The 14,917-nt window shown below is 43.4% G+C and overlaps 1 protein-coding gene across 1 annotated transcript in view; it reads left to right on the top strand.

Moving 5' to 3' along the window:
* The first annotated feature begins 1,188 nt into the window (after positions 1 to 1,188).
* Positions 1,189 to 14,917, top strand: part of AMOT (angiomotin) — a 62,522-nt gene continuing 48,793 nt past the window's right edge. The window contains exons 1-2 of the mRNA XM_080794737.1: positions 1,189 to 1,607; positions 9,293 to 9,370. The gene's annotated coding sequence lies outside the window, so the exon portion shown is untranslated. The remainder of the gene's footprint in view (positions 1,608 to 9,292; positions 9,371 to 14,917) is intronic.

The following is a 14,917-nucleotide window of genomic DNA, read 5'->3' as shown; positions in this document are numbered from 1 at the left end:
GTTATTTTGTTAACCTTACACGGTTTCTTTGTGCTTTTGTTTTCCAGATGTAAAATGGTAGATTTTCAGTGTCCCAGGATGCTGTTCTCAGCCCTGTGTTCTCAGGCAGTACCATTTTTTTTTTTTTTTTGGCAGCCGGGAAACGTGAACACCACATTGACACTTCACGTACTTTTTACCCCTCCTGGCCTAACGAATTAAGGGGGAAGAAAAGTTACCTATTCCCAGAGGGCCGGACAGTGCCACAAAGCTGTACGGGAGCCAGCCGACACACTTGTCGCACTCTCTCAGACTGAGAAACCAACCGTCTCTTCTTTCTCTTAGCAGTAGCTGGGGGAGAACGGAGAGCTAGACAATAGTCTCTTGTTCAGTTTTATTAATTTTGAGGGCGGGTGGGACAAAAAGATCGGATCGAAGATGCAAGTGACCAATCGCGAGCGAATCCTGAGCTGGGATTCGCCAATCGGTAGCAGCAAAAGACTGGTGGGTGGGATTACTCTTCGAGACCTGCTCCGTTCAGGTCTGCCCTCCCAAGAGGCGGAGACTCCGCGGAGCTCCGCCCAGGCCCCCTGTCCCCCGCGCGGCCCGCCAAAGGGAAGGGGGGCGGGGACGCGGGGGTGGGGTGGGAAGGGGGGAGGCTAGGGGGAACGGAGGAAGAAAGAAGGGTGTCGCGCAGAACTGAGACCTGGGTGGGGGCCTGCTGGCAATAGGAAGCAAGAGGGGAAGGAAGACGAAGGAGCGCTGCTCCTTCCTGCATTATTTTGAGCAGGCTCTGCGAGTAGCTGCTTTTCAGCATTTCTATTATTTGTGTTTCTTCCTCCCGCTGTGGGGCGGGGAGCTGCACGGGCTCTCCCACGCGCCTCCGCTTCGCTAGTGTCGTAGATTATTGTAGTCTTTGCAGAACCCTTTCCTTCCTCCCAGCCAGTGCTTGCGTAGCCTCTCAGGACTGCAGCGAGCGCGTTAAGCTACATTACTGGAAGGACAAGAGCTAGGAACCCCCCACTTTCGCCAGAGTGGCTGGACCCCGCCGTTCAATTGTTTGAAACTTCCCCGCCCTCTGGCCCCGCCTCTCTTCCGCCCCCCCACCCCCCCAGTCCCTGGGTCCAGGCCGGCTCCCTCCCTCCATTCCCCGCCCTCTACTCCGCCCCACTCTCTAGTCCACCCTCCCGCTCCGGGGCGGTCCTAGCCGCTCACCGCAAGAAGAAAAGCCACCCATTCGTCCCCCTCCCCTACCTCCCATCCTTTGCCCAGGAGCTGCCTTCATCGCAGTCACGCCCCTTCCTTCCGAGGAGCTTTCTGCCTGCCCAAGCTAGTAGACCCCCTGATTTATTCCTCCATCTCCGCTCTCTTTCGCCTCATCTTCTCTTAGTTCTCACCGCCCCCTCCACCCCCACCTCCAGCCTGTCTTGCCTCCGACCATCCGCTGCTCCACCCTCCGGCCCGGTATCCTGCCTGTCCACTGCCACCAAGGAGAGTCCGGACGGAGCGGCGAGGAGCGGAGCAGCCGGGAGTTGGGGCTTCCCCCTGCCCATCCCTGGCCTCCGGCCCGGGACTGAAGCCACTTGAGCGAGCAGAGAGTCGTCACCTGGTCTTCGGTGCCTTCAGGGGTAGGAGACGCATGGTTACTTTTCGCGGGGAACTGGGGCAGGAATCCATGGTGGCATGAACTTGATCGTGCCCTCGGCGTGAGTGAGTCGATCTAGATGGCGTGTGGGGATGCCCGTGTGTTCTACTTTCTTTGCAGCTGGCCGTGAGTTTTCCGGGATGAGCAGCAACTTAAATCGGTTAAAGAGTGTGCGCTCCTTTCTCGTCCTACAGAGATGCTAGTGGGTACCACTACTTCACGGTACTTTTACTTCCTTGCCTCCCGGGGTCCTTGTGGGTCTCTAGGTAATTAAGCACAAAAGGAATGAGGGAACTTCAGGTCTTCATTTACCTCAGAAGGAATGTCTGCGCTTATCTCAGATTCCTAGATGCGTTCCTCCAGAATGCTTAGAGTTGGGGTGGGGGCTCACACTGCCCTCCCCCGGGGGCTGTGAATTCTTGAAGTCTAAAAGTCTGGGAGTAATCTACAATTTTACACTCCTTACAGTTTTACACTCCTGTGTGTGTGTGTGTGTGTGTGTGTGTGTGTATGTAGTGGTGAGGACGGAATTGCCCAGTATCTGGTTTATAGATGTTAGTGACCAGTTTCTCAGGATCATGCAGGTGTCTTGAGGGTCCCAAGTCTGGGTCCCTGTACACTGGTGCTTCAACAGCAAGATGGATTTATTGATACATAAAAACAAAGAAAAGGAAAAGTGAGACGGAGAGTGACAGCCTTTGTAGCCTGATAAATTGCCAATAATAGTAGTATAATAATAATTTGCAGCAAGGGACTAGATACAATTAAATGAGAGAGGAAAGCGGACGTTTGTGAGAAACAGTATTTTCAGTCTCTAGCAAGTATTTTTGAAAGAATTGTGGAGTTGTGTTGGATTTAGTTCTCCTATCTCCTTCTGTTCCCCACCCCCACGTTAAGACTAGAAGTGGGGAGGCATTTAAAACTTTTAAAAATATGACTCTCTTTTATTCAGAGAGGAAGATAATTAGTCACCATAATCTTCAATAATGGAGGGCTAAGGTAATTTAAGTCTCCTTGAACTAGGTTTTGTGAAAAGCCCTATTTGCGGCCAGCCTTTGTGAAGCCTTCTTAGTTAGACCTTTCAGCACCCTTGTTTAGTAGCTAAGAATACTTCACAATACCATTTTGGATGCAGGATAAATTTTCTCCCATTTCCCACCTATCTCCAATTGGGCGAACATGGCCAAATGAGAAGGGTGGTGGTATTCAAAGACCTGTAACCAAATTGTCAGCAACCCATGGTTTATTTGGGAACAAATTATTTACTTATTTTTTTTTAAATAGTTGTGTTGGTTGATTTTAACGGGAAAGGAAAGCACGAAGGGAGAGAAGGAACGGCACAGGGCGACAATTTTAAAGGCTATCGTCTTTCAGATCAGCTGGGAGGGAAAAGTTGGCCTGACCAAACTACATTTTATAACTGGCCTGGGACATTTTAATAGCCAGGTGGTTGTAGAGTAGTTGCGTCTATTTACAGATGATAACTCAGGTTCCAGTTATTCTGTATTGGTTTATCCGGTGTCATTTACAGACACTTTCTGGCACTACATCATACTTCATTTTAAGATACTTCTTTCTTTGGAAAACTCTGTGGCTCTGTAAAATTGAAAGTGCTTTTTCTAACTTCATAGTCTACATATGCAGTAAACCTCTGACCAAGCTTGTATGCAGAGTAAGTTTTATGTGAAAGTTGTGGATCTGCTTACCTATTTAAAATATTTTAGAAGGAAATTTTAAATTCAGTATTATTTTGGATTTGGGTATTGAAAGCTTATTTCTGGTTTGTGAAGTAGGAATTATTAGACAGATGCATACCCAAGGCATTTTGTGGAGTTGCTTTTTCTAAAGTTTTGTAAAGAGCGAATGAGACTCTTTCTAGAATGCCCTTAAGAACAGTCTATTCAGAACACAGAGGGATGGATGCTATGACCTTGAGGTCCCATTGAGTGCCAGAATTCTAAGTGGGTACATCTGCTTCTGTGCCTCTCCTAAGAGCCCTCTCCCAGGGCCTGTGCCTTCTTTAAAAGGGTGTCTTTGTAATTAAGCAGCCTGTCTCCCCCATCCCCCTTTCTTCCTTTGATCCAGCTTTTTAAGGCCTTTTTTCCATTTGGAGACAAGAGGAGTTTCTCACACTCTCCTACTCCCCTCTTAAGGTTTCTTTTCCTTTCTCCCCAAAAAGTCCCCCTAAGTTCTCAGGATGGTTAGAAGTTGTTTTGTTTTGTTGGGGTGGAGGGGATGTTACCAGTGAGGAGAGGTAGGGGATATATTCCCTCTTGGGAAATGTTTGTGACCAGGTAGCCTCCTCCATGGAGAATGAGCATTTGGAACGCATGAGAACAGTCTATTCTTAGGGACTGTCTGGAAGAAACTGTCCTTTGCACCCATTAAGTGTGGCTAAAACCCACTGAAAGGGGTGGAGAGAGGTGTGTGTGGTCAGGCTGAGCCTTTTAGGATGGTAAATGGGTAAATGTTCCCCAATCTCCTATTACATCGCCTCTTTCCCCCATGGATTCAGTGGGTTTGGAGATCTGCGTGACAAGTTAATTAGCTTGGGACTAAACCAATTTGTTCAGAATTGTGCTCCATTGATTTCCTGTCCCCAGGAATTTTTGTTGGTGGTTTTCTATGATGTGTTGTCTTTAGTCTTGCTTATTTCTTCATTCCTTGCTGCCTTTTGTGGACTTTGGTCCAAAATCTAGGGTCCCACCCCCAAGTCAAAGGTTAGAATTTGGTCCCAGGAACTAAGGGGGCATTAAAACAGGCTGCGCATCCTGCACTGCTCTCCTCCACGGTGGGCTTCTGACCCCTTTTAACCCAGAGAAAGGAGGGAAGTTGCCCCTTCCACACACACCACAAAATCTGAACTTAAAAGAAAGGAAAAGGAAGAAAAATAAGAGGTCATTTGCTTTATAAAAGAATCCACTACATGTTTCTTTGAAAGAACTAGCTTTCCTAGTTTGTGCTTTTGAGCTATGACTTGATATATACAAATTTACTATAACTGGGACTTCTCAAAAACATATTTATTGCATAAAGGAAGACATTAGAATTTTGTTGTAATGACTATAGCTTGAATTAAGTGAGGCGATTATTTGGCCTTTGAAATCTTTTTGTTATATGGGGTGGAGTTAATTGTCTAAATCATTCTGGCTTGTAATAATGCTGGCCACGTTCAGCTCCAGCCTACAACCACTTGTAGACGGGAGCTAGTATGACTTTCTGGAAATAAATCAGACTTCGCAGATTTTGGTAAGTCTAAGGTTGGGACTGTCAACCCCACATAGGTCAAACAGTGTAATTCTAGTTATTGTATTTGAATAATCCCAAGATCCAGAAGATTGTTTCTGGCAAATAGCAGCAACTAATGCCATTTTTATTAGAAGAATCTACAATAAACTTTCCTAGTGAGCCTCTTGGTGATTGGGATGTGGGCTCTAGGCCCACCTCTAACTTAGTTTACCACCCTTGGCAGGTCCTTCTCTGTAAATTGTGAGAATTTGGACAGGGTGATTTTGAGAACCAGTTCTCAAAAGTTTATTTCCCTTCCTCCACCTCTGCTTGTGATGTCAATGTGAATGATTCCTACTAGAATGAGGTGCAACAATTGTTAGAAAATGCAATCATGTAATCATCTGGATGTTTAAAAAAATGTCTTAAGGGATATATCAATATAAATGCATTGTGCTTTGTGTTTTGACAACATATCAAATTAAAAATCTAGGATCCTGCCCAGAACTTCATCAAGAATCCCATCGACCTAACAGATCACCCGCTTTCATTTTTCCTAGTTCCTTTCAAGTCTTTGTTTCTGTACTTAACATGGATTTTACGTATTTGGGGTGGGGTCACAGAAATTTACAGTTTCTTTTAAATAAGTGCTCACCTAAGACTTAACTTTTTAAACCTGTGGGGAAAAATGAAGTGAGAATCATGTATGTCTGTTCCTCGAATGCCAAGAGAGACTAATATTTAATTAGTCTCTAGACTTAATAAGTAATCCCTCGCCCTTTCTGTGATTTAGAGGTGTTCATGTATCTAGCAAGGCTGTTCAGTCCACTCCCTTGACCTCCTGTTACCCCTCCCTCATTCTATTTAAGCAAAAAGAAAGCTAAGTTCCACTGTTTACTTTGTCTAAACCATTAGCAATGGATTCTTAAATCACTGTATCATGATATGCCATCAAGAGAGTACAAATTTGGGTGGACTATAAAATTTCCCCAATGAGAAAGGAAAAGCAGGAAGGCACAAATTTTTGTTACATGGCTTTGAAAATAATATGTTGAAATTAGACTAAAAAACAGTAAGGGAACTTATGATTTGAGACAAAGAGATGTAGGTGTGGCAGGATAAACCACACGTAAGGGGTTCTTCATTTGAGGCCTTCCCTGTACGGTGGAAGCTCAGTTACTGGTCCTTTAATTTTCCTTTGATAAAGGGAATGTATAATGCACATATGATCTCCATTTTGGAGAATTCATTCCTGGAAACCAGTGGCTCATCGTAAATTAGATTATATTTCTTTAACCAGAATAGGAAAGTGAAGTATGGGTTTTTAGTCCTTAGAAAGCCTCAAGTTAAGTACATTTTTTATGATATGTATTCATGGGAAAAATGCAGATGGATATATTTCCTAATACCTCCGAAGATAGTTTTTGAAAATCTAATTTTTTTTTAACTCTATAGGCTGTCCTTGACGTTTGTAAAGTCACTTTCATTATTGCCCCAACTGCATGAAATACCATTAGACTATGTGACTTGAAGCCAGGATCTATGCTTTCTGTGCCCAACCCTCTTTGACTTGCCATGTCACCAAGCGAAATGAATTAACTGCTCTGAGCTTCAGTTACCCTTCTGGGAAGCAGGGATATTAATACTTCACAGAGGTGTTTAGGCATGCTTCATATTGGACACATGCTTCGAGGTCATTGGATGAAAGGTGTTTGCATGATGGCAGAGCCCGTTTATTATAAGGTCCTGAGCAGGTGTTTGCTTTTAATGAGCTTTGCTCTCTTATAACCTGTCACACCCTTGGGTGCCCCCATTGCCTTACTGACTATAACTGATCATCCCAACATTTGTATTATTGACCCTCTTGGCTCTTAACAATTAAACATTTTCATTCTATGTGGTAAGCTGAAATTCCAGTAAGAGGACTCTGGCCTCTTTCAGGGTGATGAAAAATCGCTTCGAAAAGAGACATTAGTTGAAATGTGCCATAGAGATCAGTGAGTTCTTCAGAGCGCTTCCAAAAGATTAAAAAGAGTACAACAAATTTCTGCGTGTGTCTGTGTGTGAATGTGTGTGTGTTTTAAGGGAGAAAGTTTTGAGTAATATTTGCTTGTGGCACATACTGATGATAGCCAGTAACTGAAACCCAGCCATTGTAGTGTTTTATACACAGCTGGTTTTTATTAATGATGGAATATTTATGCTTGCTGTACAATTCGTGGCTCATTTCCATGCGTATGTCAGAACTCAAATACCCCCCAAAGCAACATTAAGATAACATTAAATATACATGTGGCCAAGCTAGAAAGGGTGGATTTTGGGGGGGGTCTCCCTTATTCTTACTGGTGTTGCTTCAGATGGCCATAATTGCCCCCCCCCAACTTTAGGCATTGGTGCCGATCTTTTTCTTCCTTTATATATCCCATAGCAGACTTCACATTTTGATCGTTTTGATATGGACAAATGATCTCCCCCCTTCAAAATGCAGATGAAACTGATGTATGTGTTTTTTAAGAGCATATTTTCCCTGCACATGCTTCTCATTATCCAAGAGGCCTGGACTCAATCAGTAAAGGAGCAGAGAAACCACATAATTGAAAGGAGAATGACGGTGGTGCATACTTGGAATATTTGTGGGAAGGGGATTGCTGACATCAGAAAATGTAGTGGCCTGAGTGTTAACAGCATTGAAGAGAAATAAGCTTTCTGTGTTTCTGTGCATTGAGAATTATTTTTAAGGGGATAAAAATATGGGCCAGGTTTGACATCCTTTTATGAAGTTGCCCTGGAAACTTTGATGAAGGTTGTTATAGAAGAGTTCAATTAAAACCTTCCCCATTAGGAAGCTAATTAGTACATCACTTACTCATTTTGGTTGTTTTCAAGGGGCAGGATTTGCATTGAATTAATGGCATTTCTTTCCATGTGACAGCAAACTAAGATAAAAATCACAGATGGGGAAAATTATTTAGATAGCCTATTTTGAAAAAGTTTAATTTCTTCTTTATTACATTTAGGTTTTCAGTTCAGATTTTTGTTTCACTCTGTTTATATACAGTGATAACATTTTAGTTTAGTAACCACTTTTACTTTTGGGATCACCAGCTATAAACCAAAGCTTATTAATTTGAGTTTTCCATATGAATTGGAGAAATATGATGAATGACAATAAGCCATTTTATTAAGGTAACATTTGGGGTTTTTTCCCCCTGCAATTAATTTCTCTTTGCTCGTGTGTGTGTGTGTGTGTGTGTGTGTGTGTGTGTGTGTTTGTGTCTATGTGTCTTTGGGGCGGGCAAATTGTTTCTTTAAAAGCAAACAATTTTTGCAGCTAAGGAAATTTGGATGACCCCCTTTATCCCCAAAGAGCATTCTGTCTGCCCTAGGCTCTCAGTTGGGCTTCCACGAGGGCAATGTGATGACTATTTTGACCTGGTACTTTTTGTGACTAGGCTAAGTGGTTGTCTCTTGGCAGCCTGAAGGAAACTGGTCTTGATGGGAACTGGAGTCCAGGATTCTTAGTGTGTTCCTTCTACTGTACTCCTTGTTTTTTAGAGGAATGAGTACTTGTGCATGAGGTTTTAGGGCCGTTTGCAATAGAGTTAAGTACTCTGTAGCTAAATACATAACATGGGCCTGCTGTGGTCCTCCTTTTCTCCATAGCTAGCAGGGGAACAGTCGTTCTGTACACATATCCCCTGACGCTATGCCTGCGGCATATGCCTACACTAGCTTCAGTTGGCTGGGTTAGAAGATTTGTACTTTCCACTGATTTTACCCTAGGCCTTCCTGGGAAGGAAGAGTCTAGATTTAGTTTTGCAATGGCAACTTGGTCAAGACAGGTTCCCGGGGCTTGCGAGTCAGTGTGAGGAGGAGGGGCTGCCTTTGGGGAGTGACTCAGGCCCTTTGGTATGAAGATATGAAACTCTGGCTCCTGTCCATGCACCTGCTGGATGCCACACCTGCAGTCAGCACCTGAGCCCCACTCAGACACAAAAACCCGAACGAAGGCAGATGGGGCTCCCTTCGAAAGGGGTGCAGCAGAACAGGGAACTCCTGATTATTTTAGTGCAGCACCACTGCAAATTATGGCTCACCGTTCCAGTGTTGGTACAGGAAAACGTCTGAGATTTTTTCTTATGGGTGCAGTGCCCCGGCTTGCTCAAGATACTGTTAGAGACCTGAGAGAATTTCGCTTTCCTAAAGAGTTTCTCTTGTGAGCAGTCCTCCTCAAAAATGGAGAGTCCAGTCCACAGAGATTTGTGTCTAGTAACCCTGCAGAGGAGAGGAGGTCACCAGACCTGGGTTCTGATCCTGGCCCCACAAGTATGCCACGGTGAAACCTTGGTCAAATGAGTTATCACTAGCTATCTGTTCTGGGCTTAAAGCTTCTCCAGTTATAAAATGGAATCAATCACATCTGCCTCTATTTCCTCACAGAGCGGCTGAGAAGGACAAGTAAGATAACGGAAGTGAAAGAGGTTTCGTCTCCTTAGAAGCGAAGCTGAGAAACTAAAGGTAACAGAATTATTGTTCTTGCTATTCTATGTCTTTCATGCCTTGTCTTCTCTTGCTGTTGCCTCCAGCAAAGTCTTGGGGAAGTTGTGATTTACTCAATAGGCAATATGCGGTTCTTCTGGGTATTCCGTGTACCAGTTAACGTTGTAGCTGTTGGGAAGGATACAGAGGGAAATCACGCACCCAACCCATGATCTCTAAGATCTTCCATTTCTGGCTTAACCTAGCAGAGTGATTCCTGCCTTGGTATGTAGAAGCTTAGAAGACAAAATTAACTTCTCTCTCTCTCTTTCTCTTTCTTTCTCTGTCTCTGTCTCCCTCTCTGCATTGTAACTGCGGACCTCCGTCCCTGGAGCATATATTCCAACATCTAGATTGAAGGCATGGGGGTAGGTTACAAAGCACTGGGGTAAATAAAGAAATTGCCCTGTCACTACCACAATTACAAAGTATCTGACCGTTGAATGAGGGTTCCTTTCGAAGGTCCCTCCTTAGTTTCATCCTTCCTGTTCCGCCTCCCGCCATGCCTGTTCTAACCCACTCTTTGACCTTACCTGTTATCCGAATGCTAATGTCTCCTGAAAATCTATCTTGTCCTATCTTCGGCTCCTCCCTTTCCAACTTCCTCAACATCAAGTTGGTTATCAGATGTCTCCTATTCAGCTCCTTGGTCTTTTCCTCTGGGAAGCTTTGCTGGGGGTGGGGGGGTGGGGTGGTGGGCAGTGTTTTTGGCAGGGTCCTCTGCTTTGCCAGAGCTTCCGGCTGGATTGGGCCCTCTCTGCTTGTCTGGGAGCTTCTTGAGGACTGATCTCTGGTTTCTTTCTTTTCTTTTTTTTTTTTATCCACCCTAGGGCCTAGACAGTGCCTGGCTACAGCAAACACTCAATAAATGTTTGTGGAAACTACATGGTGTGTGTGTGACTGTCCTGCAGTTGAGCTGTGTACAAAGTCCAGTGGCAACATCAAGCAGAGAGAATTCATTTTCCATATTGAGCAGAGTTGGGGGCAGAGGCAAGATGGAGGAGGCTTAGAGAAAAACCTGCAAGGGCAAGGTGGCAAGTGGACCTGGCCTCTTATGAGAGCTCTGACTGAGCAGCCCAGGAAAGAAATGCCTTGTGGTGTCTGCTCTTGCTAAGCCTGTTGCCTTCTCTGCTCAGCACTGGATGACTCTTATGGTTGAGTCTGCAAATAAACCTCTGTCTGTAACACGTTGACCATTTCAGACAGGTGCCACTTAACTCATATAATATTAAACAGAGCTGACCTTAAATGTGCCACCGTAACTGTGCCCGAAAATAGAGGTACACACACAGGGTCATTGGTCATGTATGCTTAGTTCTATACAGAAAGATACCCTCTGAAATAGAGGAAAGATTGGTATCTGAAAATTAACAGATTTAATTCTCAGAATGTAGCAGGCTGGGTCACTAGAACTGAATGTCTTCAAGCTGACTGTCAGATCTTTCCAAGGGCAAAAATGAAACATGATATAAGCCATTATAGGCCATGAACCTGTTCTCACCCACCTGATGCTTTTACTAATTAGCTTCTTGGCCGGGTGGCAATTTGGGGCAAGTGCATGCAAGCTGGATTCACAGGGGAGCCCACATTCCACTCTGCCATTTCGCAAGTCGCTGGGATACTACAGTGCTTCTCTTGGCTTCTTTCCCTCCCAGGAGTCCTGCTCTGCCCTGGTGGAAAAATGGGAGAGGAGAACTCTCCATTAAATGAAGGAGAGATTTCATGGGGCTTTGGTGTTTTGCTTCTTTTATTTTTTTAGTGGACTGTCTAAAAAACATTCATGCACCTTGACCCATTAATTTCACTTGCGGGATTCTGTCATTAGGAAACAATCCAAAATATTGAAAAAAGCTAAGTCTTAAAGATGTTTTTGTAACATTATTTAGACTAGCACAAAATTGAAAGCAATTTAAATGTCTTAATAAGTAGATAATGGGTAAGTGAATCTTGATACACTCCTGTCACAGACTATTACACAGTCATTGGGATGTTTTTATGAAGTCTACACTGCAGTCTGTCTAGACCATGGAGAAAGTGCTTATGAGAAAGTGAAATGTAGGATCTGACATTATATATATGTCAATATTTCACGAGTTTATAAAAACACAAATACACAGAGAAATAAAAGAAATAATCTGTACTGGTAACAATGTTTAGGTTGAGGTGCTGGGACCTTGGGCAGTTTTTTTTCCTCTTCATTATAAATATTTGCATGTTGTGTTTATATTACTTATAAAAGTAGGAACAAAAATAAAAGTGAGTACTATAGCATCAAAGATAGGAAAATGGTAAAGCAGGCAGCTTCTAGGTATATTCCCGAACTTTTCTCAGTTTACGCTCAGTCTGATTTCATGGACTGCGTCTTGTTTTTCTGAAGTAAGGAGACATGGGATGTCATGATGGGCCTCTTCCTCCCTTGAAATGGGTGTGTGTGGAGGGAGGTGGTGTGGTGGCAACAGGATTCTTCTTGTCACTCAGTTGCTCATGTACACTTCAGGGTTAATCACCTTGGTTGCCTGTTAACATGTTCAAGTTAATTGCTTTAGAGTACAGAAAAGTAAAACTGGGATCCAGTTGGCTGCACCTTTGAGGTAACCATCTCAGAAACAGATACCTGACACTGTCAGTATGATTTGGAAATGCCAATGCCTTGCTGTAGTTCTTAAAATAATCTTCCAACATAATCTAGATAGCGGTAGGGCTCGAAGCAAAGAGGCGGGACCAACTCAAAGCCTTTTCTGAGTGCTGGACTTACGTAAGGGCAAGTTCCAAGTTGGTTTGATGTTGGCAAGACCAAGAACGTAGGCCTGGAGACATTGATCAGTGGAGGTTCATGTTACTCTCTGACCCACCTACAAATCTTGGCCTAAAGAAGGAAGATTTTGCAAGGTCCTTCTGCCATGCTTCTAGCTACACACATCTCTCTCTCTTAACTCTGAATTTTTCCTCCTGCTGTTAACATTTGGCTTCTGATGGAATTGGAACATGGTGGTAGCATTGAGCCAGGTTTATAGTCTCTTAAAACCAGAGTCAATTCAATTCAGTAAATGTTTATTAGGCATCTTCTGTGTACAAACTAATATGCTAGATAATATATTATAGTGGAAGGACTGTTGCCCTAGGAGTCATAAAACCTGCATTCTGGCCCAGGCTCTGACCGTTGTTAAGCTCTGGCACCTTCATATACAGAAAGAGGGGGTTGGACCACTAGATGGTCTCCTTAGAGTCTTTCTAGTTCTGACCTTCGCTGATCTGAGAACCCCTGCACAAAGACTGAGTTGCAAGTAAAGGTTTTAAAGAAAACTTTAATTCATAAAATTGCTTTAGTCTTCTAGAAAAAAGGCCACTTTGAAATAATAATAGTAATAGATTTTATTGAGCCTTTACTTTGTGCCAGGCTCTGTGCTTAGCACTTTACATGAATTACCTCCCTTAATCTTTATAACAACGTAGTGAGGTATGAGCACTGTTACCCCTATCTTGAAGATGATGAAATGAGATTTAAGGAGGTCAAAAGAAATGCATGAGGCCAGCGAATAAGCCATAGATCCAGGACTTGAACTTAAACAGTATGAATCTAGGCCCAAGCCCTTAACCAAGCAGTGTGAATCTAGGCCCAGGCCCTTAACCATAGACCTTACCCTGTTTGCCTGTCATGCATTGAAAGGTTAGAGATAACCTGCAAAGGGATTGTTATTTCTTACCTTCCAGAGGAAGTGAATTAGCATCCTGGGTGGCGAGACTCTTAAGCAAGATGTTCTCTAGGACACTTCAGGCCAAAACCTGAACCAACCTGAAGAGGATGTGAGAGAATTCAGAAGGCTGTTTTGCCTCTTTGTGTGGGAGGCTTTGCGTGCTTGCGTGCATGTGTGTTTTCTGCACAAATATATATGCACGTTGATATGTAGACGTAGGGGAAACTTTGAACTGGCTCCTTTCCATTTAGCTCAAAGTAATTGTAGGGAACAAGTTGATGGGGATTTATCAGAGAAACAGGTTTCCTAGACTTAGGTTCTTCATCTTGGTTGGCAGAGTGAGGGTTGAGGGAAGATTAGGAAGAGGAGGCAGAAGGGATAAAAAGGATATATCTTCTAAAAGGGATATATCTTCCAGGCATATTTCACATTTTTTAAATTATTTTTTAAGATTTTATTTATTTATCAGACAGAGATCACAAGTAGGCAGAGCAGCAGGCAGAGAGAGAGAGGAGGAAGCAGGCTCCCTGCTGAGCAGAGAGCCCGATGTGGGGCTCGATCCCAGGACCCTGGGATCATGACCTGAGCTGAAGGCAGAGGCTTTAACCCACTAAGCTACCCAGGCGCCCCGGCATATTTCACATTTATTCAAAGGGTAGGAATTTGGTCTATCCTGGCCACCTTGTAACACTGATTTTTCTGGGACGTAGCTTGAGAAACATCTGGGCTCTTACTCATGTGATTTGGTTTAACCAGAACTGGGTTTGACTGAGATACACTGGGAGAGACCAATTACTGCGGGTATAGTAAGGATTTAGATTGGCCTTGCTGCCCTGTTGTTGTTACAGAAGAGATGAATATATAGATTCAAAATGTATTTTTAAAGAGAGTACCATTGGAAAGCCTTTCTTCCCATATCAAATGTCCTCGGAGACCGTCTGTTTGTCCAGGGGAAACAAGGTTATTTTATTGATTGAAGATGACGTCAGAACCCTGGCAGTGGTGGGATTAAAGCTGCGGGCAGACTGAAGGTTGTGGAGTTCATACTATTTTACTTCTTGGCATGAGACAAGACATCTTTTCCCTTCCTTTCTCTAATAAATAAATGGAGTAGTGTTTTCCTTATGTGACTCTTAATATGTAGACGAACATAAGTTCTTGAAGAAAAAAAAAATCAGTATACTGGAGAGGAATCAGCAAAGCTTTTTTCCTAGGCTGATTTCTTTTCCTCTTTTAGACAGAAAAGAAAAAGGCCCGGGCCCTGGGGGGGGTGGTGAGGGACAGTCTGTGTTCAGTTGACATAAAGTGATTTGGGTTTTGGAAAGGATATGGACAAGAGGGGACAAAATTAAGGGAAGAGAGTAAGATTTTGGGCAAGGAAAGTTTTCTTTGTGAGAAGCTAGGTATGAGTCAAAATCGGCCTGAAGAATCGAAATTGTCCTGGAAAATAATTGTATGGTGCTTTCTCGCCAGGGGCTCAATATAAAGGCCTCAGGCTGTTTTCTCCATGTTTTGGTTGAAAAAAAAAAAAAAGACAACTGTTTTGTTCAGAATCACACAATAGAAGCACGGTGGTTATTTACCACACTCTGTTAATAGTCCAGCTTTGATTCCAACTAGAAGTTGTTTCTCTGCTTTGAAATTAAGGAAGACACCCTAAAATAATTACCTTGCAGATTGGAGATGATTTTCCTTTTGATTGAGATTATATGTTGGGCCAAAACAAGATTGAAAGACAAATTTCCGTGTTGGCTCACTCCATATCTCTTCACTTTATTTTTGGCAACATTGCAAGGAAATAACGTTAAATTAATCACTGTGTGGTTTTGTG

This window comes from Martes martes, assembly GCF_963455335.1.
Source record: "Martes martes genome assembly, chromosome: X".
NCBI classification, from domain to species: domain Eukaryota; kingdom Metazoa; phylum Chordata; class Mammalia; order Carnivora; family Mustelidae; genus Martes; species Martes martes.
This window is presented reverse-complemented; position numbering and strand designations above follow the sequence as displayed.